The sequence below is a fragment of the Natator depressus genome, chromosome 6, assembly GCF_965152275.1.
Source record: "Natator depressus isolate rNatDep1 chromosome 6, rNatDep2.hap1, whole genome shotgun sequence".
Classification (NCBI taxonomy): Eukaryota; Metazoa; Chordata; order Testudines; family Cheloniidae; genus Natator; species Natator depressus.
This window is the reverse complement of record NC_134239.1, coordinates 108,779,168-108,805,117: the sequence shown is the minus strand read 5'-3', so window position 1 is coordinate 108,805,117 and position 25,950 is coordinate 108,779,168. Positions and strand designations below refer to the sequence as shown.

Sequence of the window (25,950 nt, the reverse complement as noted above, 5' to 3'; positions counted from 1 at the left end):
CAAAAAAACTGAGATTTGCTTAATAATAATAATAATGATTTCTTTAAAAATAAATATAAATTTTGATTACTTTTCATTTGCCTCTTATTTTTGAAACTTTAGGCTGCAATTGGATCACATTTTCAATATTTTGTAAGCAATCATGAGGTCTAGACATTTACTTTTAAAAAAAAATGAGATTCTCACAAAATAACAAAACTACAAGATCTGAGGCTTTAGAAAAACACCAAATATCATCGTCCTCATAATAAAAATCATGAAATGTGGCAACACTGTAGATTCTGTATTGCAACATTTGTATTTATAGGACCTTTTGTTTCATGCTGTAAATTATGCCTTTTATTGATTTTACTGCAAAGATACAAAACTATATACTGAGGAAGTGATTTTCAAAAGTACTAGGCTCTGGCCTAACTCTACTTCTGTTGAAGTCATAGGTAAAACTGCCATTGATTTCACTCAGAGAAGAGTTGGGCCAATCCTGAATGCCTTTGAAAATCCCACCCTAGATAACCAAAAGCTCTTCCATACAGATCAAAAATTCTTCCCCAAAACAAAATCCTAGACAGCTATATAACTCCCTCATCTCATTTCTCCCTAGCAATCTCATTCACATATTTATTTTTTGTTGGTTTTTTATGTAAAAGACAAAATACTCTCACATATTAATTCAACTCTCCAATTTTGTCACTAATCTTGTAAACAAAAGGCTCTTTTATAAAAGTATTCACTGTATCATTAAGATGAAGAATTTTTGATCCTATCCTGGGGACACCAATCAAACAGAAGCTCATTATTTGGATCGTTGAGACCAACAACATAACTCATTCTCTAATAGAGGAGCTTCGATGTTTGAACCCCAATCCAAATATCTAATATTTGGATCCAAGATTTTTGTTCAGCCCATCACCAAAATAGTGGGTGGCTACAAAATTTACATCTGGAGCTGAACTTTTCCAGCATTTGGAAGTGTTCAGATCTTGGTTTAGCCCCATCACTGAGTTCTTAATTTTCTAAATAAGATAAAATTATGTTCAAGTTGCCTGGGTGAGGAAAAATTCGAAGTTTTAAATGGGTAACACTGAGTATTATGGAAACATAAACTGAACATTAAGCTACCAAATGTGCAATGAAATGACTGAATAAATGATGGAAGCCACAAAGTCTCAAAAAATAAAAATGAGCATAAAATTTACAACCTCGTAAAACCCCCTTAGGAATATTACATTTTAATTGAAGTACAATAGTAATAAACTGCAAATTTTAAAGTACTTATTTCTTGACAGTCTGGCTTTGCCAATAAGAATTAAGTGACATGAACTCACCATGCTTACAGTAGATTTCCAGAGATTAAAAGACTATAGCAGTGCATAGAATTGCCTAAATTAATGCGATGACACTTCAAAAGCACAAGTTAGAAGATTCCCCATTTCATCTTGATTTGTGAATAATTCATGATTTTTAAAACTTAGATGCCAACTTAGACACATGCTTATTAAATTTCCTTGGTTCATGTTGTTTGTTTAATCAAAATGACCTAACGTTAGGAAGTGTGTGTCAGTAACTGTAATCTAAACTAATGTACACAGTGGAAAAAGCCACAAATACAATGTTAATACCCTTTGAAACCATTAAATACTGTTAAAAGCTGAGTGAAACCTTAGTATGATTGCATTGAAACCTCATTCAAAAGGATGTGTGAATGATTGCCCAATTTAAGACTGTTGTAAGAGTCAATTAAGGAGCCACACCTAAAACAAAGCCTAAGGCTATGTCTACACTACAGTTTATAGAGTAGCAGCCGTGTTAGTCTGTATTCGCAAAAAGAAAAGGAGGACTTGTGGCACCTTAGAGACTAACCAATTTATTTGAGCATAAGCTTTCGTGAGCTACAGCTCACTTCATCGGATGCATTCAGTGGAAAATACAGTGAGGAGATTTATATACACACAGAACATGAAAAAATGGGTGTTATCATACAGTTTATGTCAGCATAATTTATGTCACTCAGGGGTGTGAATAAACAACCCCACTGAGCAACATAACTGATGCAGACATAAGCGCTCATGTGCACAGTGCTATGTCGATGGAAGAGCTTCTCCTGCTAACATAGCTACCGCCACTCACAGAGGTGGTTTTATTATGCCAACGGGAGAGCTCTCTCTCATCAGCATAGAGCATTTTCACCAGATTTGCTGCAGCAGCGTGTAGAGTTTCATCTTCCCACTAGCAGCAGGTGGGAGAAAACAGAGAGAAAACATGAAACCCAAACAACCAAAATTAAACGAAACTGTTACAGCCCACAGGAGACTAGATATGTGCCACAAGCGGAGAATAGGAGGGACTGAGGTGCACCAGTGCCCAAAGCAACAAAATGATTACGTGAGATATAGCCAGATAATCCTAGAAAGTGAACCCACATGCTGCAGAGGAAGGCAAACTACCCTCAAGGTCAGTGCCAATCTGACCTGGGGGAAAATTCCTTCCTGACCCCACATATAGCCATAAAGTTTGACCGTTAGCATGCAAGCAAGAACCAGCCAGCCAAACCCCTGAGAGAGAGAATTAAAATACTCTTATTCAATCAGTGAGTTCAAATCGGGTGTTAATTAACTCTGCCCTTTAGTTCCAACATATGATTTTTTCCCCCTATTCAGTTTAATCACGAACTTATAAGGACTTCCATCTGTATTATTTATAAGTATTATATATGAAGTCTCTCAACTGTGTCATACATTGGTTCTAAATTTTCCTTGATGAATTAATTACACACTTCTATTTCCCACTTATCTGTCTTTGTTTGTTCCTCCTGTCTCCGTTCTTACAGTTCCTGGATATAATAAAAGAAGTTAAAGAAGTTTAATCTTCTGCCTGTCACTTCTGACTATTTCATTCCCTCCTCCACTGCCCTGCTCAACCTCTGTCTTATACTTTGAGATCAATTTCATGCCTCTCACCATAATTGTTTATTAATCTTCAGCCTACCAGAACAATGGTGTTATCACAAAGGTTGGGCAAGTAGTTGCCACAGGGGATTTATAAAGGTGGATAAACATTAAGGGCTAGACTATGGCCATGTGTGTAGCAACCTCCATGGAACTTAGTTGGAGGAGCACATGTTGCAGGAGGGAAGACTTTAAAAAAGGCAGCAGGAAAACTATTTGAGTGCACATGGCTGGAATGCTAGCTGAGTTGTGACACCTCTATGGGTAGTTCTATTAATAAAGAGCCTGTTTAGTTTTAGAAGCATGGAATCTTTTCCTGTTATTACTCAGCATGTGGTACATGAAACAATGTGTGGGAATGAGGAGTGAGGTCCTGCCTCCATCCCCTTGCTTGCTGTATAGGATCAAAGTTCCAGATGCAGGAAGAAAAGCAGGCATTGTGTGTTCAGTATTTCTCCTGTGCAAGAAAGTGGGTGGGGAGTAGGTGGGAATGGATTGTTACCAAAGCTCTTGGTAACTTTAGTCTTTGCGAGGCAGTGTCAGGAAATAAATCAATGGGGACACAGCACATCTGTCTGATACATTGTTGGCACAAGCAGTAAAACACAAGAGTGCTTTCACTTAAAGCCTTTGCTTATTAGTCTTTATCACCCCCCACAAGAGTGCTTTCACTTAAAGTTTCTACTTTATTTAGTCTCAAGCCCATCAAACACAATAGGTTACAGAGCACCCCAAAAGGTCTGGAGTGGTCTCAAGTGATCAAGAATAGCGTTCCGGTGGCCAGTGTTCTGTCTGCTGTTTGGGACCTTAAGGTGGGTTCACAGCAGAGTCCGCTTGACCCATACCTCTTTCTCCTTTTTATGCTCAAAGTGTCACATAGTTTGCCAATCACTTATAACCTCTGAGCAAGCAATTTGTTAAGCAAGAACTTTCGAGCTGTTTGTTATACATGTGTTTTTGCAGAGTCTACAGTCTCATGGGCCCCAACAAAAACACAGCATAAGTCAAATATAGATAGACTTCTTGTCTTTCAAAACCGCATACTTCAGCAGTTTAAAAGAAAGCCCAACAGGATGGCGCAGGGTCATGCTCAATTATCATGGTTATTCCCCCTCCCCACCTGGCTTGCCTAGTTGTGCTAGGGCTGTTTCAAAGGCCTTACAGCTTAGCTGTTCTTTAAAATAAATGTAACCTCCCGCTACTGGCAGTGGCCTGGGCATTTTGCTACAGTCACAATGTTTCCCTTAATAATCCCCTCCTTGGAGGTTGCATAACGTTAAGACCTTCACTTATAATGAGTTTAGTAGGTTACTGGTGAGGCGGCCCACCCTAGGCTCAGGGCTCTCAACTGAGACTGAACAAAGATTTTCCCACTGGTGCCCTTAACTTTCACCCCAGTCTTGCCTCATTATTGGCCAGGCTTTATATAGTCTTCCTCAGGAAAGGCCCATCGTCTATAAAAGTGCAAGTTTTGCAGATGATTGATTTTCTTTACTACCCAGCACATCAGTGCCAAGAATAAAACCACCACCACAACCTGAAACATCAGGATCACCACAATTGAATATAAGGACAAATTAAAAATCCCTGTTGCTGTGGTGGACCATCCCAACAATGTCTCCCACCATTTGTGTTCCAAATCCTTGCTAACCCTCTCAATGACTTCTTTAATCTTGTGGGTGGAGTAATGGACAGTGACCATGACTCTTCATGCCTCCTGTTTAGCATCATATAAATAATTCCTTAAATGGGAATACCCAAGCAATATCTTTAAAACAATCAAATTCATTCCAATGGGTACAGGTATTACATTTGAGAACAATGTGTATTTCACTCTTAATTGGTTATATTTTAACTCAAACACTTAAAATTTAAAATAACATCCTTCAATAGCTATAATGTGGCAAAAACAGTTGTTTCCTTGTGGATTATGAGGTACATGATACACATAATTAATTATGAGCACCGGACACCAGCTTCTAAGACATAAACAATTCTTACCTATATCTACAACCATTTGCAAATGAGTTAATAACACAACATCATTTCCCTTCGGCTGTTTTCAAACACACATTCTATGACTGCAGAGCATTCTTGTTGCACTCATATCCAATTCCAAGTTCCTCTAAACAGACTCCCAGTGCCACTGTTTACCATTCCTGGGCATCTTTCACAACCCACACTCTCTGATCCATAGGCTCCATCACAGTCTGATTGACAGTAAAGCCTAAAGCTGCAATGAGGAAACCCCATTTTATTTCTGCTTCTGACATTAGCAGAACAAAAACTGTGATCTCTCCTGACTCCCTGTTATAGGTCAAATTCACCATTTCCCCCCAGGGTTGTAATTCTCTTTCAGTTCGGGTAGAATTTTTCCAAATGATACTTTGGACTTCTAATGGAACTATTCCACTCATACCATCACAGATCATACCCTTCATATCCATCATATCCAGTTTAAGTCTGTAAAGCCTTCTGGGATCTTACAAAATGAAAGGCTGTGTATAGGTGTGTAACAATGCTGATTCTGGTGGGACCCAGCTGAGAGTGCCAATTCAGGACAAATTGCTTAAAGCAGGGCAGTTACAGCCCAAGGCTGGGGTTTTTCCACCTCTAAGGCAAACCAAACCAGCCAGACAGATAGGTCTTTGGTTTTACCCCACTGGCTAACCACAAGTCACACAAGCAATTTCCTTAGACACTCCAGTTTCCCATCATCTCCACCAGTGCCACGCATTATGGGGATGAATGGTTATGAAAACCAATACCTCAGTAAAAGAAAAAAGGTTCTCTCAATCCCAAAGGACCAAGCCCCAGACCCAGGTCAATATACAAATCAGATCTTACTCACAAATCACGCTGTTGCCAATCCTTTAGAATCTAAAATCTAAAGGTTTATTCATGAAAGGAAAAAGATATAGATGAGAGCTAGAATTGGTTAAATGGAATCAATTACATACAGTAATAGCAAAGTTCTTAGTTCAGGCTTGTAGCAGTGAAGAAATAAACTGCAAGTTCAAATCAAGTCTCTGGAGTACATCCACAGCTGGGATGGATCTTTCAGTCCTTGGTTCAAAGCTTCAGTATAGCAAAGTTCCTCCAGAGGTATGAAGCAGGATTGAAGACCAGATGGAGATGAGGCATCAGCCTTTTATAGTCTTTTCTGGGTATAAGAACACCTCTTAGTTCTTACTGTGGAAAATTACAGCAAAATGGAGTTTGGAGTCACATGGGCAAGTCCTTAAATACTTGGCTGAGTCACAAGGCGTATCTGCCTTCTCTGAATGGGTCAGTTGTATAGCTGATGGTCCTTAATGGGCCATCAAGCAGGCTAGGCAGAGCTGACACCAGCTTGTCTGGTGTCACCCAGAAGCACAGCATAAATTTGAAATACAGACAGTTTAGAGCCAATATTCATAACTTTAACCACAAAAATGATACTCTCATATAGACAGCATAATCATAACCAGCAAACCATAACCTTGTTTTAGACACCTTATTTGACCCCCTTTATACACAATTTGGTGCCACTACAGGACCTTGGTTGCAACAATGATCTACATGGTCCCAGATTATGTCAATAATGTCACAGGGTGTATGATCCTTGACTAAAAATATAAAGAACAATTATGGCATTAGACGGCTTGTAGACACCTTCAGGGTGAGGAGTGAAGAGGACCAAGTAACTTCTGTAAGATGACTTGGAGACTAAAGTAGATGCCATAGTTAAGAATGAAATTGAATCTGAAGATTTCTGGTCCAAAGTCAATCCCCAAATAAGACAAATAATGTGGGAAGAGCAGGATTGCATGAGCTTAAAAGGTTGACTTCCATGAAAAAGAAATCATCTTATCTAGAGCTGGGGTAAAAAGTCAACAGACAGACTGAGTACCAAAGAATTAAATAAGGCTGTACAACATTTGGGAGATTCAGGAAGAATTTGCAGACTAGGATAGCATCAGAGTGGGGCCCAAATTTGGTAGTCAAGGCAAAACCAAGGATTATCCATTAAGGGAACTTAACTCTGTAAAACAGGCCTATTTAAAATGTGTCAAGACAGACATTCAAAATCACGCTTGAAAATCTTGACCATTATGTGTAAACAATCCTTTATCACATTTTATAAAAAGAAGATCAAGTTACAAGAAAGGGACAGAGACTTTCTCACTGGATTACAAGCAATTTGAAATAAACACCCAGAAATAAAACAAATAAACAAAACTCTTTTAGGTTACAAAAGTGCTAAAAATCAATTATCGCATCATATATCTATTCACGTTTTGCTGTCCAGCTTTGAACACACTATGCAATTTCTAAACTTTGTCTTTCCCATTGAATTGTGAGAAACACATTCTCTTTTATTACCGGACATCTGTACTAAAGTCATGACCACATTTGATGCATCATGACTTGTAATTTAATATCAACAGATATACACAGCAGTTATATGAGAGACCTTCAGAACAAGACAAACATAAATTACAGTGTGAGGATAACACAAAATAATCTCAGTAATACAGCAACTGAAGTCAGATAAACAAGACCAGCCATCACAGTGTGATTTACAAGATGTTCATTGCTCATGGCTATAAACAATACCAGTACGTTTTGCATATTCATTAATTCTCCTATTAGGATGCTGGCAATAAGTGCACGTTTGTCATGACATGGCAGATATAAAGTAAGCAAGTAGAATAAATTACCTCAATCTCAGTACCTGACTAGAAATTACATAGCTCCAATAAATAAATTAGAGCTTGAGGGATGTTAATGTATTTTCATGAACAATTGTCTTCTGTGATTGTGCCACATTAATTCTTCATTTCAGGCAGGTGAGAGCTGGGATGCTGAATGAAATGCATAAACAAAAATGTCACATGTACTAATACTCATACTGATAAGCAGATAAAATGTAAGTGAATTTGAATTTATTCCCCCCCCCCCAACATTAAACAATGACAGAAAATATTTCTTTGGTATCAAAGCTGGGATGATGTATGTGTGTGGCTCTCCTATTTTTGAAGACATATAATTTCACTCATCCAGACTTCCCCTCTAGCCCTCTCTCAAAGCGCATTGCTACTGGTATTTTGTTTCAAACCTCAGCAAAATCAGCATTCAGGTTTGGTTCCAGTAAGCACCAAGAAGCTTGGATGTTTATCGGAAACTTTAGAGCCTTGACCTCAACAAAGTGACCTCCTCCACTTACATAAGCCCTTTCCTCTTTTCCACCCCAATCCTCCTGTAATGCTGGCAGACCAGGTGCCAGCTCATGCCAAGGTCCCTAGGCCTCATGTGAACACTATCAAATGCATAGCTGGAAATCCGTTTGACTCACCTGTGTGTTAGTATTGCTAAAATAGGTATTAGATTTGTAACAATGTGTCTAAATTTTATGACATGCTTGTAAGCTACTACGTGCATTAATCTCGCTTATAATATCTGTAACCCATGCTATAAAGTAACACTTAAGTGTTTGTTCTGTAACTCTAAAAATGTTTGCTTTGAAACTGTAAATCCAGTCAGGAAAGAAACATCACCGAGCGTGAAATACTGATATGTGCCCAGGAGGAGGGGTTATCTCCAGCCCATCAGGAAGGCCTATTGAGTCCAAATGGACCTTTGTAAGCCATCAAAGAACAAGGACTTATGAAGAGGGGGGAGTGCAGGAGCACTCATCTCATCAGCTTGTATTCTAGGGAGATGGGGATAAAAATCTATGATCAGAAGGAATTAAGGTCTTTTTATGCTGTTTGGATTCTAAGGGCAAACATTCCTAAACATAAGCAAAAGATCCCCAGGATTAACCTGGGTTAGCCCCAAAGGAACTGTCATATTTTAGCAGCTCCATCAACCATCTGAAACCTAAGTCTGCAACTCATTTGTGTGTGTGTTTACCAGTTTTAACCTTGTAAATAACTCTCATTTCTTTTTCTTAGTTAATAAATCATCAGTTCATTTACTATTGGAGTAACCGGAACAAAAAAACTTCAGAAACAGACTTCAAAGAGAAACAGCAGAACTAAAATTCCTTTGCAAATTTAACACGATTAATTTGTGCTTGAATAGGGACTGGAAGTGGCTGGCTCATTACAAAAGCACCGTTGCCTCTCCTGGAATTGACACCTATTATTGGAAGTGGACTACATCCACCCTGATCGAATTGGCCCTGTCAACACTGGTTATCCACTTGTGAGGTAACTCCTTTCTCTTCATGTGTCAGTATATTTATGTCTGCATCTGTAATTTTCACTCCATGCATCTGAAGAAGTGGGGTTTTTACCCACAAAAGCTTATGCTCAAATAAATCCGTTAGTCTTTAAGGTGCTACCGGACTCCTTGTTGTTTTTCTGAATATTTTGTGATCTTTGGTGTAAAGTGACCATCTATCACAGAGTCAAGGTTACCTGGATGGCAAGATAGATCGCAATGCCCAAGAGGACTGTCTATGACTCCATGTTAAGGCTGTTATAGTGCCTGAGGAGTTTACACTTGTTACTTGATTGGCAAAATCTAAGTATAGAACTCACAACCAGTTTAAGGTTTGTACCCTGCTTCTTAACAGTCTGCCCTGAGGTTGGTACTCTTGCTCATGAGCCACTCCAGTGTGACATTTGGCGTAGTCGGCAGGATTCACATGCCACAAGTCAATTGGACGTACTGATCATAACCTAGCACTGTTAAAATTTTAATCATGATATTGAAAAAATTTAAGGGTTCAAGAATAGACAAAATGAGTAGACTGCAGTCATATGATGGTCTTGAAACAAAAGTCTCGAACAGTTATGCAAGGAGAGGGGAATGTCCTTTAAAAGGAAAGTCCCAGATCAGGAACTGAGAGCTTTGCTCAGAAGTTTTGACCAGGCATCCAAGGACCCTACTCAGCATGACACCTCCTTAATATCAAAAGACCTGCTCTCCTCACCACCTACCATGTGCTCCTTCATGGCAGAGAAGGCCTGGTGCCCTTTTCTCCTCTTTCTACCATCTTCATCCAACAATCAGCTGCTCCCTGTTCCTCACTCTTCATATGGTGACATGAGGGACCATTCCCTCTTCCTGCTTCTTTGGGGCCAGACCAATAGACATCCTGCTTCCTAAGTCCTCAGATATAGCATTGTCTCACTGTTCCATTAATACTCTACAGCTAAGAGTTGGGCCATCACTGCTCTTTTGCTACCTGGTGGTTTAGAAGTCCGCAGAATACAGCACACAATGAAGGAGGTGCACGGGCTTTTTTGGTGGGGAGAGTTCTTTGAAAAAGGTGGGAGAGTCACATATCCTTGGGGAAAGAGGAAAATGAGGATTGTTAAACCTTTCCACCTTCTGTTAAGAGAAAGGAAGATGGAGAGAGGGTCAAAGATAAAACAAACTTTCCCAAACCTTTGAAAACCATTTTATTTGAGTTTGTGTCTAAGAATGGGCAAGAGTAATTGGTGGCTCATTTTGTCAGAGCCATGAATGTGAGGTGTATACATGATTAATTAACAACCACATGGTCCCCTGCTCATGCATTCACACCCTACCTTATACCAGCTTCCAGTTACTGTAGGCTGGCGTAGCATACTGAGCAGCCTGGCACAGCATGCAGCAACAAATGAAGTTGCACATGAATTCGTAAATTGATAGTATTTTATTTTTTATTTTTGCTATTTAAATTAGAAACAACATTTGATGAGTTTAGTGTCCATCCATTTTAGATATTCACTATTAACAGAACTCTTAATTTGCTCCATTCTAATATCAGTAATATAACAAAGAATAATTGGCAGCAAATTATTTATAAGGGATTTAACCCCTGTAATGCAATGCCTAAACAGATTGTGATTCCAAATATATTTTTATTCCAACCCCTCTCTCTTCTCCCCACCCCCAATAGTGAGTTTTTGCTTTATCCTTCAAGAATTAATCATGGCCAGATAAAACTCTAGATGGCAAAGTCAAATTGTATTGGTTAGTGACTGGTCACTCAAGCCTCAGGGTATTGTTTCTGCTCCTTGACTGGATGAGCATAAGCCACATGACCTTTCAGTCTCTAAGTATTACGTAAGAAGGAATCGGACATTTTAAACTTTTTCATTTCTGAAAAAGGCACATGGATTTTTGCTGAGGCATCAGTCCTAGAAAATGTAGGCAAATTTATTGGTTGAGTTCAGAGTTTTAAATTTACATTTTCTTTCAGCACAGGCACAGAAGTTAATTGTGAACACATGCAAAAGCCAAGTTGCAAAGCAGCCAGTAAGAGCTTGTCTGGTTCATTTCACTCAGTGGTTCCCAAACTAGGGGTGCCGCTTGTTCAGGGAAAGCCCCTGGTGGGCCGGGCCGGTTTGTTTACCTGCCGTGTCCGCAGATTCAGCCGATCGCAGCTCCCAGTGGCCGTGGTTCACCGCTCTCGGCCAAAGGGAGCTGCAGGAAGCGGCACAGGCCAAGGGACATGCTGGCCACCCTTCCCGTAGCTCCCATTGGCCTGGAACAGCGAACTGCAGCCACTGGGAGCTGCAATCGGCTGAACCTGCAGACGTGGCAGGTGAACAAACTGGTCTGGACTGCCAGCAGATTTCCCTGAATAAGCGGTGCCCCTAGTTTGGGAACCACTGATTTAACTGCTTCAGTGCCAGGAGGGCTTGTACCATTTCCCCCTTGCTATGTCCTATCTCTTTTAAAATACGGCCCCTCCAGTGCAAAAACATGCAAAGGTGAGTTTAACATTTACTATCTGCTTAAAATTCACCATTCAGTTTCAAGTTAACTCTCCATGAACAGTGTAAGTAAAATTCAATCAAATACATCTTTTTATGTTCTGGCCAAACAAATACACCTTCAGGTTTGAGTGCATACCCATTGAATGTGCTTTTGTTGTATTTGCCTACCTCTAATCAATATCTGTTAGGGACATACAGTGTCATCACTGACTTGTTCACTCAACTTCTTTCTGTTATGGTATGGTACTGTACTTCTAAGGAGAGAACAATGCTAGAAAGGATCTTAGAATTGGAGCTTGTCTACATGGGTGATTTTTCCAGTTATACTGGTGTAATTAAATCACTCTAGCTGTACTCACTTAGTTCCCTTGTATGGGCACACTTATTCCAGAATAAAAATGGCTTTTTAGGTTTTGTTAAATTGTTTCCAAAGCAACATAAGCTTGTCATAGGGGTTTGGCTGCCCCATAGTGCTACCTGTTGGCTGAGGTGTAGTGCTGCCAGAACTCCCTGCCTCCATTTCTCTCCGTAAGGTGGTGTCCTTGGTTCTCCACACATTGGTCTGTCCTGGAGATGTGGCTTAGCACTCTGCACAAGTCACAACAAACTTAAAAGTCGAAACCTGAACTTTTTCTCCAGAGCCACTATCTTCTGGGGAAGGGCAGAAATCTGGTTCTCCAGATCCTTCTTTGCCTCCTGTTCTTGAGTCAGTACCTCCTTAAAGTGGCTCATCTCTGCCTCCATCTACCTTAACTAGGTTTCAAGGCTCAGCTTCTGCATCTTATTCCCAGGCCCTCAGATATCTGCTTGCTACAGTCCTTTTTCCCAAAAATCCAAGCTCTTAGTGGGACAGACCCTTTTAATATAGCTTGTCTTCACACATGAGTAGCATTCCAGCCGAAGGGACTTGTCCACTCTCCTCTTCGAGGGGAAGACCCTCTTTATGTGTCCTATCTTTCTGCACCTAAAGCAGACCAGGAGTTTCTCCCTGGCTGGAACTGGGGTCTCCCTGATACTGCTGGTTTTGTTGGTCCTGTAAGAGCTGCAGGAGGATAGCCTGTGTCTGCCTTTGTGGTGACACCAGCAGGCAAAGAATATCTTCCATTCCTTTAGTTTTTTTCTAGAAGGGGTTCACCAGATACATCCTTCCCCTCCATACACCAATCAAGGAAAGTGAATGTTACCCAGTCAAAGAAAGCATCTGTACCCCTCTGCCCCATAATCCCCCCTTGATGGGAGGGGGTTTCATGATCCCACCCTGTGTACCAATTTATCGTAGGGATATGGTTGCTCTGTAGTACCCCCTGTGTCCGAGCATGGTTCTGCCAACACTCCTTGCCTCAGTTTCCCTCCCTGAGGTGGGTCTCCATGGCTCTTTACACACGAGTCTTGTGCTGGAGATGCAACTTAGCCCTTCAGCCTTATCACAAACATACATAACCCCTTCCCATGTACCAAGAGTCCAAACTAAAAAGCCCTTAACAAACAAAAAGGTTCCTCTGCCTTTAGAGACTTCTATTCAACCTACCCTCTTGGTCCTGTTCCCAGCCCCTTTTTGGGCTCTGTGACAAAGCTAAAACCAGAAAAAGACACAGGTATCCTATAATAAAAGTGTCTACATGGGGAATTATACCCATATAGCTACAGCACTTTAAATTCACACCCTATCTTATACGGCTAAACCGTCCCCATGTAGATAAACCCTTAGAGGATGTTCATATCCAAAATTTAGATTAGGATTTGGATTTAGGATTCATGACCAAATCAGATCCAGGGCTCATATTCCGATTAGATGATACTTACATCTTCAAGAGACTTTTGACCCAGAATGGTGGAAATCTCACACGATTTCATAAACTCAACAGATTTCCATCATTTTGGGCCAAGAATCTCACAGGAATGGCCCTTCTAAGATTTTGGCCATGTCTGAAGTGGAGCAGGAGAACAGGACTCTTCCAGTTTTAGATTCAACCTGGACTCAAAATTGTAAGGGCTTCTTCAGATCTGGGGAAATGAATCTAATACTTTTCCCTCTCAACCTAAAAGCTGAAGCAATATGGATTGGAGGTTCCATCCTTGTCCTATCTTTATCTGGATTATTTTGAATTAAAAATTCAAAGCAGAGCTGAAATCAGAATAATGGAAAACTTTCCTTTAGGACATTACCTCTTTTGTAAAGTCACTATTTAACTGGTAAAACCCCCAGAATGGATACTTATTACTTAAAGAAACAGAAGATTTCTGCTTCTTACTTTTTTCTGCCAAAGACAGAGAACAAATCATATTCCTTGTGCAATGTTACACTTCTGTATGTAGTTCTACAGGAGCCGTGCTGCTTTTACACCAAGCTATACCTCAACAGCCTGACATATCAACTCCTAAGTGCTTATAAATATATACATTTATATATGCCTATGATACAGGAGGGCCAGGGAGAGTGCTAGAGGGGAAATATATAAGCTCAAGGCTAATTAAGGCGTGGTTCCCTGTAGACTAGGGAAGGTGGCTGCAGGTTAATTGGAGCACCTGCAGTCAATTAAGGCCCTGTTAGGAACCTAATAAAACCCCCTGCTTCAGGTAGACAGAGGAGGAAGGAGAGAGAACTGAAGCTTGGAGGTGTGCTAGGAGATTTGGAAAATCAGAGAACTGAAGTAAGGGGGACCCTACCCAGTAGGGGAGGGAGACTCCCTTCCCCAGCATCTAAGGACTACAGGTACCCCACTGCAGAGGGTAAGAACCTGCAGGAGTTGAGAGGGGCTGGGGCTCAGAGTGAGGAGCAAACCCAGACTGCATCCCTCCTTACCACCTTCCTGGGCCACTAGCGGGGTCATTGATGCTCCAAGAACAGGGGCAAAGGGTGGCCTCTTAGCTCCCTGCCAAGAAAAGTACAGGACCTACCAGACTAACGTTGGCCATCTTGTCACAATGCCCCAGTGCACACGCTAATCATGCACCATACTGACCTTTTTCATGCAAGTTTATAATCCCACTCCTTGGGCCACAGGTTTGAGAGTATATGAACAGAGAACCAGATGGCCAACCAATTCACATTCTGTATAGTGAAATCTAAAGGTCAAAGCAGAATATCAAACTACCATAGTTCCTTGAATATAAGGCATTAAAATTAAAGGTGACATGTTCCTCCTGAAACTGTACAGTCACCCCAGGCCAAGCATATCCCTGGTGTAGCTCACTTTGAAATCTACTGGGCCCATTGTTTGGAATGGTTAAAGTACCTGGGCTCCCCATGCAGAACTGTGTCTTGTTCAAATGAATCATTTAAAAGAAGAAAATAAGTACAATGATGTAGGAAGAGAAAGGAGGAGCAACATGTACAGCAATAAAGATGAGGGTAAGTAAGGTAAAGGGAAGGCAGTTTTGTGACCGGTGCACAGGACTGAAAGTCAGGAAGACATGGATTCTAAACACAGATAGCTCTGACACAAATGCACTTAAAATGGAAGCAGGAAGATTCTTGTCCCCATTTCACAGGAGTATAGAAAAGATTAAACCAAATGTCTGTAAAGGGCTTTGAAGAGGAAATGTGCTGTGGAAATATTAACAAGCTGCCCAGCGACACTAGCTAAAGAGGACTATTGGTTACAAACCCTGTGATATTTTGTGATCAGCCCTTTTTTCCATTTTCATTCCAGGTCCTGCATTTTTTTTTTTTAATGCATGTAGGTATGTGTCTGTGCTTAAGTTCTGTCTTCCTAAAGCAAGTGAGTCTTACCAAAAATACTGTTTCACAGAAAGGCGAAATAATACCTGATGGTAACCAAATTGTGGCCAAAGTGTCAGCCCTGCCCACCATAGTCCTAAAATGAGACCCTTTCTATGCAATTGCAGGCTGAGGGTAAACCAGACCAACTAACAGCAGGCTTTTATTTCTGGTGAACTCAAAACAACAAGCAATTTCTCTTACGTTGTGAAAGCAAATACAGGAAAAGGGCAAGGAAAATGCTGGGGTTGTGTGCAATTACTGTTTGTTTTTTTTTAAAAAAAAAAATTATTCATGAAATATAGGAATAGGTGCAATCCTCAAATTTCTGGAAAGCCACCAGCATGGACCTCTGTTACAAATCATGCACTGTTCTGTGCTATTTATTATCCTTTTAAGCTCCCTACATTTAGATCCAGATTCTGAAACTCAGTTGCATGGAAATCTAGAGCAATTTCACTCACTTCAGCCTGTCCCTTGATTTCTTAGCATTCCACATAATTATTATCTAGATTAATATGGGACTGAAGGACGTGATCACTTGTGGACCTAAACTAACAACAACAAACTCTTGCAAGAAGCTTTACATTTGGGAACTGCTGCAGCCAGGGCCTCAGGCCATAAAATCATATTTCACAAATTTTTTGAACCCAAGTGCAAGTTTCTCAAAGTATACATACTCATAACATAAACACAGTATAGGGAAAGAGAAAACTCAGAGACAAAAGTAACAGCTGCTACTAACACTCCAAACCTAGAAAAGCCATACGCTGTAAGTCAATACTTGGTTACTTTTTTTAAAATGAGAAGTCCATTACCACATTAAATTTTCTCCCAGACATCTTTACCTTTCTAACCTGTTGCCAATTTAAGAACCCATATAGACACAGCTGGCGGTGGGTGGCAGCAAGAGCTGAAATAACAATAAATGATCAGGCTGAGTGAGATTAAAAGCAATTAAAGACAGACTTCTGAAACTCCTGCTGGAGTCCATTTCTGAAACTCCTGTGTGTCCATTTCACAATTTCAGGGTGACTTTCCTTCCGTATTTGATGATTGAAAGGAATTCTGTGGTACAATAGTACTCAAATAAGCTATTGATCACATTGGCTGTTCACCTTATCAACAGTAAAGGATAGCTTGGATCTGTTAAAATCAATTACACAAATAATCATGCTAGTAATACTACAAGAATTACTTACCCTAAAATAACAGGTTTCAGAGGAGCAGCCGTGTTAGTCTGTATTCGCAAAAGAAAAGGAGGACTTGTGGCACCTTAGAGACTAACCAATTTATTTGAGCATAAGCTTTCGTGAGCTACAGCTCACTTCATCGGATGAATGCATCCGATGAAGTGAGCTGTAGCTCACGAAAGCTTATGCTCAAATAAATTGGTTAGTCTCTAAGGTGCCACAAGTCCTCCTTGTCTTTTACCCTAAAATAGTATTACAGGATGCAAAGCACTCAGTAAATTGTTTTCTGTGGATAGAATTCTCTGTATAGCTGTTTTAACTTCAGTGTTAGACCTTTTTCTATGTATTGATGTTTTCAACATACCAGCTTGGGGTTTTTATGATTAACAGTTACCGCAGGGTGTAAGTTAAACCTGTAGTGGCATCCAGCAGTAACTTACTATTTTAAATTTCTTATGTGACCATCTCATGGTTACTACTTCAGGAGCTACTACTCTATACCTTAAATATCCACAGCTCAGCAGAGATTCAAACCTCTCTAATGAGTCAGCCCATTCTTAGTGAGAACTGGATATATTCTTTTTTCTGTTACCTGGTTTGCTCTTAAATAAAAATAGGACACCCGTGCACACATATGGCATTGCACTCTCCTGAAGTTTTTTATGTAAATAGCAAGAGAATGTAATTTTCACAAAATAGTTTAAACTGTATTTTCCAAATACATGTAACAGTTAGTTACATATACACTGTATTGTACTTACATAGAAGGATATATAGTTTAACTGCATCGTATCTGTATATTTTCTCTGATATTAATGTTATGAACCAGTGTACCTGCAGGAAAGTGATAGATTAAACTAATTTCCTATTATATAGCATATGCACAATGAATCTCATGTCAGAATAGTTTGCTTGGTTTTAGTTAAATTCCACAAATAGCAAGGAGAGAGGCACACACTTGGATATGTATTTCCATGCATTCACACACACAAAATGTATAATGCCACTTTCAAATAAGCACTTCAATTGCTAGAGCTGTTTGCACAAATGCAGAGTTCTCTTCGTTGCACCTGTTGTGCCCATGATAGAAAAAAGTAGCTCACAGTTTCCATTAGCCCCACATATTGTTGAAACTAAGCATTACATTGATTTTCCAAAAAGCACTGGTACATCGTAAGTGTGTGCACATGAAAGCAGATTAATATATTTAGTGTATTGTGGAGGGCACTTGAAAGGACCTACTATAATTATAATTGAAGAGGATGATAGAGAAGCACTGATTACACATAGTGCCTTGCTGATTCAAGTGAGGGAACGCATTCCTCACTATAGAAAGTTATATCGCCCATTGGGCGCTCTGAAGAGGACCTGTGAGTCAGAACTAGATCTGATCAAAATGGATTTATGAACAAAAAGAGAATTTACATGGAAAATAATTATTCTGGTCAAACTTTTCTGGAAATTTAACAAAAAACTGGAAGCAGGATAAAAGTATTTTTGATAACTGAAATTTTTGCCCCCCCCCAATTTGCTTGTGAAAACTGATTTTTATTTTAAGTTTGAACTTTTTGACCAAAAAAAATCATGAGAAATTTTTAAAAGATTTCCCACTAAAAAAATTGGCATTTTTCAACCAGCTCCAGCAGGAGATCTGTCAGGCTAGTTATTAGCAATACTTACTATTTATATTACAGTAATGCCTAAAGGACTCAACCAAGAACAGGTGCAAGGTGCTGTACATACACATAAGAAGAGGCAGCTGCTCCCCCAAAAAACATGCAGTCAAAATAGCCAAGACAGACAAAAGTGGGAGGGGAAACAGAGGCTCAGAGAGGTGAAATGACTTGTCCAGTGTCACCTCTCAGGCCAGGGGCAGAGCCAAGAATAGATCCCAGGTGTCCTGAGTCCCAGTCTACTACCCCTCTACACTGCATGAGATCCTGGTTGCTCCATCTCGCCTCCCCTCTACATACCCCATCAGGGCGGGTGGTAGGAAAAGAAGAGAGAAAAAAAAAACACATACTTCCCCTTACAGACCCCTAGCCATCCCCTACAAAAGATACAACAGTATAGTGAAGTAGGGCAGTTCAGGGACCCCCGCACTGAGTCCATTTCCACACTGGGCACTCTGACTGGGTTACTACTACCACAGGGCTGCAGTAGATTCTGTGGTGGATAAAATGAGTCTGGATGAAGACGAATTGACCATCCTCTGAGCAGCTACAGCTTCAGTGCTTCTCTCTGTCACTTCTTCACTGGACCCACCTCAGAGGACTGCACAGATCCAACTTATGCAACAAAGGCCTGATCCTGCACACCTGAAGTCAAAGGAAGAAGAGCAGAGTGAAGCCTTAAATTGGTGGCAGAACTTGGAAACAGAACTGTGGTGTATGGAAAACTGTTACACTTAAAGTGATAGCTTGTAATTTTAAGGGGTTTCCTGGTCTCGCTTGCAGGCTACGGACCTTTCTAGGGAAGCATGCAAATCTGAATCAGTCTGCAATACCCTACTGATATGTCAGCCCTCAGTGTTTTTGGGTAAGGTGAGGGTGGAGAAAGAAGCATCCATTACAAATTATTTTAACCGCACTATATTAGACAAGGTGAGAACAAAAACCATAAAGAAATTAAACAGGAAACTCATCATGTGGGCCTGTGCCTGGGTTAGAAAAGCTATTAATTTATCATGTTGTTGCTAGTTAACAGTATGCATGTTCTATAATCACAGTACACCATCTAGCTTCTGGAACTTCATTGCACAATGGGACAAATGCATCCCAGGTCTGAAGTTGTGCCAAGAATGAATTTGGCCAAATATTACTTCTGAACTTTTTGCAAAAATCTGCAGAGAATTACTCTTCCAATACTACGGTTTTCCATGCTAAAAGAAAAAAAATCTGTATTTTTTCCATAGCTCCTGTTTCATTTGCATAAGGTGACAAAGTGTTTCCATAGAAACAACTGGGATATGTAATTTTTAAATTACGATTTCTCCACATAGTACTGAACAATCATTTTCATATAAGAACACACAAATCTCCAAAAACAGTTCACCGTCTTACTTTACAGAGAAAAATTATATAATATCTTTTTGAAAACATTGCACTGTAAACTAAACTAAACAGATGTAAGGTAAGTGAAAGGTGGTAAACAGGTATTTGCATGTATTATAAGCATCCATAAAAACATAGGGTAAAACATAGTAGCAACCAAGTTAAACAAGCTGCAGTCGGATAACTCCACTGAATTCAATGGACATACTTCTCACTTAGACCAGTGCTAGTAAGATCAGAATGCAGTTTTAGATCATAGACTTTTACCTGAAAAAATATTGCTACGGGTAACTGACATGGGTCATGTCCCAGAGCCCTTACTCAACCGTTACTCAGGCAAAATGTCCCCTGAAGCTAATGGTACTATTCACATGCTTAAGGGCTTTGCTGAATTGGGGCCTGAGCAAGGACTGCAGAGAATTTTTCTGAACAATTCTATTCCATTTAGCTGCAAAGTTCAGAAGCAGGGTCCAAATTCTTCTTCCAACATTCCAGGTGTTCAGCCCTAGCATTTTGATTGGGCAGATTATAGAGAAGACAGCAACTGCAGTATTTGGATTTAGATCTAGTTCTGAAATTTCCCAAAGCTTGTGGGTGTACAGTTGCAGGATTTGGGTTTAGGCCTGTTATATTGTGACCCTTTCTTAGAAAAGTTTGAAAAAATTAAAATACAACATGCATGAAAGACATTTCTTTCATGTGATGCACTATCGATTCAATTCATACCACACACAGGGCTGGTACGTAGTCACTGAACCACACAAATCCTCACAACAGGACTTAAGAGGGACTTCAGTGGTGCCTAGGGCTCATACAGGCCCTCTGCATAGGGGTGAATGTCACCTACAATGGATTCCAACATCCCCTGCTGCTGCTATAAGTCTATTCACTTGGAACACTTACTGCTATAAGACTATTCACTTGTGTTCCTGGATAGCTGAGAGCAGGACTGAGTTCTAAATATGTAATGCAAAACAATTACAAATTATGAGACAAAACTGAAATCACAGCATGTCAGCCAGCAAGATCCCTAGTTTATTCATTAACAATAAGTAATGCATTAATAAAAAGTGAAAGAAAAAAATATCAGAAACCACATTATTCAACCTTTTAAAAAGCATGAAGGTTTGAACTATTACAGATAAACTGATTAGCAATAGCCATGAGGTTCTATTTTAACTCAGTCAGAATGTAGCAGGTCAGTAATGGTACAGCATGCTACTCTCACTCTAATGCACCAATTTCAATCAGATTGGACTGGCTAAATGTATATTAATCATCTCTGGTATTGTAAGGAATGAACTTGGGACCCAACCAAGCTACCATTGAAGTCAATGGAAAGCTTCCCTTGGTGAGGACTAATGTCCTCTGGGTTTACCACTACTTTCTGCCAAATGTATTCACTGCTAAACTGTGGCAAAGATCTCAGACTGATGAAAGCTGATGGGAATTGGCTTTTAACTCAAGTAGCAGAGGGCATTTGCATTGGAAGCAGAATGATCTGATTTACTATTTTGCTGATTTCCCATTTTCTTAGTGGTCATGGTGAAAAGCAGGATGACAAACATGGAGTTCTAAGGAGTCACAGTATTGTTATAGTATTACAGAAATAATGTCTCTGTCATAGGACATTGAACCAGGAACAATATATCCTGCTTAGGCATTTGTAGCAGCAGAAGACCCTTACTATTCTATTACTCCATCCTACAGTAGGACCTTCAACACAGAAGAAATTATTCACTCATTTTATTCCTAGAATAGTAGTTCCAGTTTGTGTGACTGTAATTACTGTTGTGGCATACTTCGTTTATTGTGTTGGTGGCGGTGTCTTTTCCAGGCAACAGTCTTTAACTGGACTCTGTCACCTCTGAATGTATTTTAAGTTATAAATGTATTTTTAAAAACTAAAATTTCAATTAACAATATCAACACCTCACTGTTGATAAAATGACTAAAAGGAACAATGTGGAAATACTATTTGTCCCGTCCACCCCCCTCAAATCCCCCTAAATCAGTGCCAAGAGTTCTGGGTGGAGGGACAGATTTATAAAGCCTCTCTCCCATTCTGCACAGCACTTAGCTGGCACAATAAATGATGGTGTCACTTTGGCTCATGCAAATGGTTTTGGCATCATTCATGTTCCCTGAAGTTCTTACTACATGTTTGTGCCTGCAGATCAGCTAGTAAAACCTCCAAAATGTCACTAGTTACACCCACAAAATTGCATGCAGAAAAAAAAGGCGGGGTTGAGAGTGGCCTGCAAATCAGGTCCAAAATTCAAATAAAGTTTTCAAAATGCAGACATAGCAAAGAAAAGCTCAGTGCATTAGAGAAGTGCTCTATCTATAACTAGCCGATACCTGCTTTTTTATGGCTACATTCTATGGGCCAGATTCTGCCCTCTGATGAGGCATATTTGCTATGCAAAGGGGCCTGAGAGCCCCTTTAATGAGCTAGTGGAGGATCCCCCTGCAGCTTCTAAGCCAGTGCCCTCTCCCCTAGCCCAAAGTTCCAGTGGTGTGACTAAAGCATTCTTATGATCCCTGGCTGCTGAAATGGTCTCTTTTGGCTATGGGCAGCTCATATAGATTAGCTCCAGTTTACACTAGAGATCAACTGAGGGGACTGAAAGTCCTTAGACCAGGGAAACACAAAGATGATATAAAGACACCTTTGCCATTCTGCTCTGAACTTTCACAGAACCCAGCCAGATCAGTTGGTTCCAGAGGAGATGGGCCTGTATTCCTTTGCAAGTGTAATGCCAACAGATCCCAGTCGGCGGCGGGCACAATCGAACTGGGGACCTCTGGAGCTTAGTGCATGAGCCTCGACTGTATGAGCTAACAGCCAACTGGCTGTCAGCTAAGGCGGCAGAGCAGACTCATTTTATCTCTCTCTCTAAGTGGTCCTGGTGCCACTAGATGGGACAGAACACCACACCCAGGAGGTGTGTGGGTTACACAAGCACAAGAGCATGTTTCACATGCTGCCTACCCTTTCTCCATCTTTTCATAGTGAAAAAGGAATTCATTATCAAACAGAAAAGGAGGACTTGTGGCACCTTAGAGACTAACAAATTTATTTATCAAACAGCTTCATCATCACGTGTCTGGACAGCTGGGATATATGGTAACAGTCACCCAGCAAAATCTTATGAACAGTATCTAACTCAGAAAAAAGAAACCCCATATCATCACATTGTTCCACATTATACAATAGCTTTTCTAATGTGATTAAATAAAGTCACATTGTGGCACATGCTAAAAGAAAATTCAGTTAAGCCTGACGCTACTGGCTAATTCATGGTGGCATGAAAATAAAGGGGCCAATGACATGAGTTTAATCAAGGAGTGGCAGTCTACATTTGAATCTTCTTGGCATCTTTCAGTTTGCAGCAGCATTCCATTCTCTGCACTATTCAAACATATGGGTTTGTTTTATTCCATTTCCCAGATATGATTCTTGTAAAAGAGAAACCTTTCAGAAAAGAAAATTGAGAAAGCATATTTACCAGACCCAGTACATCACGGCGCTGTTCCAGGCAGAGGTGCTGGAACTAGGGGTGCTGGGGGTGCTAATAACAACCCAAATACATGGTTTCCGGCTTTCAGCACCCTCACTATAAAAACTGTTTCAGCACCACTTGTCCCACAATCCTTTTAAGGTCATGAACACAGTGCCACCTTTCTGTAACACACTGGTGAGTGTGTGTTAGAGGTTTCCCCTCTGTGCTGATCCCCAGAAGATATAAATTGTTACAGCCCGTTTACAGCGCATTGGCTCTTTAGCTCAAGCTGTAGCAGCTCATGCTTTTAGCACTGAAGGTCCCCCACTCATTCCTCACTGTGTCAGTCAAGAGGGCAACTGTTCCATTTACACAGTGCTTTTACTAATGGACCCCCCTCGAGGACTGATGTCCCTTCTGCCAACACGGCCCTGGTAAAGCCGTGTGCTGGTTAACTGATAGAGCAGACTAGCAAACAGAAACATGTAGTCAGACAGGGTTATTGTTTCACTAACTTTTCGCTACAGAAGCTCTGTGAAATGCGTTAGACTATCACAGTGCAGAACAGCTCAGCACTGGCTCAAAAATAAAGATGAGCCAAGGAAAAAGCAGTGAGGCGTGCTTTCCACAGCACATATATTCTGTCTAAAGATCAACCTTTGTGGAGAATATCCCTTCATGGTGCGTGGTTAGTAACCAGATGGAGGAGCCAAGAGTCTATTCTTTATATGTGGCACAAAAAGAGCCAATATTTCTACAGCTAAGAGACTGAAATAAGAACACGGAGTAATTTGAGGGTATTGTCCTTTTATGTGCATTTGCTATTCAAGACCAAATTGATATTCCAGTCTATAAGCTAGTCTAGTTTATAAGCAGCTAAATCATTCTGCATGAGGGCATCAAGTGATTCCAAATATAAACCTCAGACTTAGCTACTGGAAACTGCCTTCATTTGGACAACATTTCCCAGAAAGGGTTTATCTTAAAATGTGACTAAGAGCATAGGGGTGACAAAGTTCCTGCCTCTCTTACTAAGATAGGCTACTGGCACTATATAAATATATTACACACAAAAAACTATGTTAAAAACTTTATTAAGGTTGCAAAGCCAAGCATTCAAAAGTTTGGAAATGCCAGAATTAAGGTTGCCTGTGTAACCTTAATCTTGCTCCTTGTAGGTATACATTATTGATACAGTTTTTCATTAAATGATCACGTGATATTTTTCTCTTTCCTCACCAGCTCCTAGTCCATCTCTCCCACTGCCCCCATACACACAGCTCCCAGTTCCATCCTCCTTGCCCAACCAGTCCCAGTTTCCCTCCTCCAACTCCAAGTCACAGTTTCTCTTCCACCCCTGCAGCCTGTCTCAGCAGACTCTTCGTCCCAATCTACTCCTTTCTCCATCCCTCTGGTTCAGCTTTTGTTCCCTCTGCATTCAAATCAGGTGGCTTCCTCTTCCATGCTCCCTGAGTGCCAACAGGAGAGACAGGCTCCTTGTTCTTATTTCTGGTACCTGGCCCCACCTTCCCTGAGCAGCACTGAGAGGAAAAGTCCTTCTGATCGACTGTAGCCCTTGGCTAGAACATGTTATCATTCTATGAGAGAGTGCACATGCAGTCTGGTTAGCACTAGGAATAAGAGCACGCTCAGTGGGGATGGAATCTTTGGAGATATTAACTGCTAAGATCTAACAAGTCTTTACTGACCATGTGCAAACTGTGATTTTTCAAAGGCTAATAACTTGGCCAAATTCAGGAAAATTTCATGGGGGTGGAAAAAAGCACAATCCTGACACAAAGTCTTCCCTACTCCCAAATTTCAAGTTCCTATTTCAAAGCACGGGGGCAATAAATCTTCCCAAAGAAAAGGTCTTCAGAATTTTTTTTTAACATGGGCAATACGTGTGTTTCCCTAGCCTAATTTCTGGAAATGGCTGAACGGGTTTGGCTAAAATTCTCAACCCACCCCTCCACCCCACCCGACACACACACAAAAAGTCAGCCTGACGTAGACACATTTCAGCCCAAATGGTTTAATTCTGGCAAAGTTATAAGCAACTGAAAACAGGGTTTCATAATGGGAAGTGTCTGGCTACTTTAATAATAGAGGGTGCTACCAGCCCCACCGTAATTGTAATGAAGTGAACTGAGTTAGGAAAAGGAGTCCATGTTTGACTGGCTGCTTGACACAGTTTTCTGCAGGTTTGAGTTAATGGCGCAGCACACACTGGATTACATTTTGTTGGCGGAGTCCTGGTAACTAGAGATTGCTGACATTTTTTGACAGGAAAGTTGTTTCCTGTCAAAAAAATATGGTGTCATTTACATCAAAATACTACATGGGAAAATATTAATGTCAATTAAACTTTTCTTTTTTCTTATCAGAAAATTCAAAATGAAAAGTTTTACTTGAAATTGACATTTCAGGACAAAAAGGTTTTTTTCGTTTCAACTTAAAATGTAATTTTGTTTCAGTTTTTGAAAACTGGAAAAATTCAAGTGTTCCAGTTTTAATTGTTGAGCAACCCTCCCCATAGAATCATAGAATATCAGGGTTGGAAGGGACCCCAGAAGGTCATCTAGTCCAACCCCCTGCTCGAAGCAGGACCAATTCCCAGTTAAATCATCCCAGCCAGGGCTTTGTCAAGCCTGACCTTAAAAACCTCTAAGGAAGGAGATTCTACCACCTCCCTAGGTAACGCATTCCAGTGTTTCACCACCCTCTTAGTGAAAAAGTTTTTCCTAATATCCAATCTAAACCTCCCCCATTGCAACTTGAGACCATTACTCCTCGTTCTGTCATCTGCTACCATTGAGAACAGTCTAGA

General features: G+C 40.4%; 1 long non-coding RNA gene across 6 annotated transcripts in view; it reads left to right on the top strand.

The window, feature by feature from the left end:
* Window positions 1-25,950, top strand: part of LOC141989492 (uncharacterized) — a 192,721-nt gene that overhangs the window by 88,865 nt on the left and 77,906 nt on the right. For 5 of the 6 annotated variants that reach the window (XR_012639992.1, XR_012639997.1, XR_012639996.1 and 2 more), the window contains exon 3: window positions 9,015-9,142. This is a non-coding gene — a long non-coding RNA (uncharacterized LOC141989492). Of the gene's footprint in view, window positions 1-9,014; window positions 9,143-18,713; window positions 18,919-25,950 lie in introns of those variants that run through there. The other variant, XR_012639995.1, reaches the window with a different exon arrangement.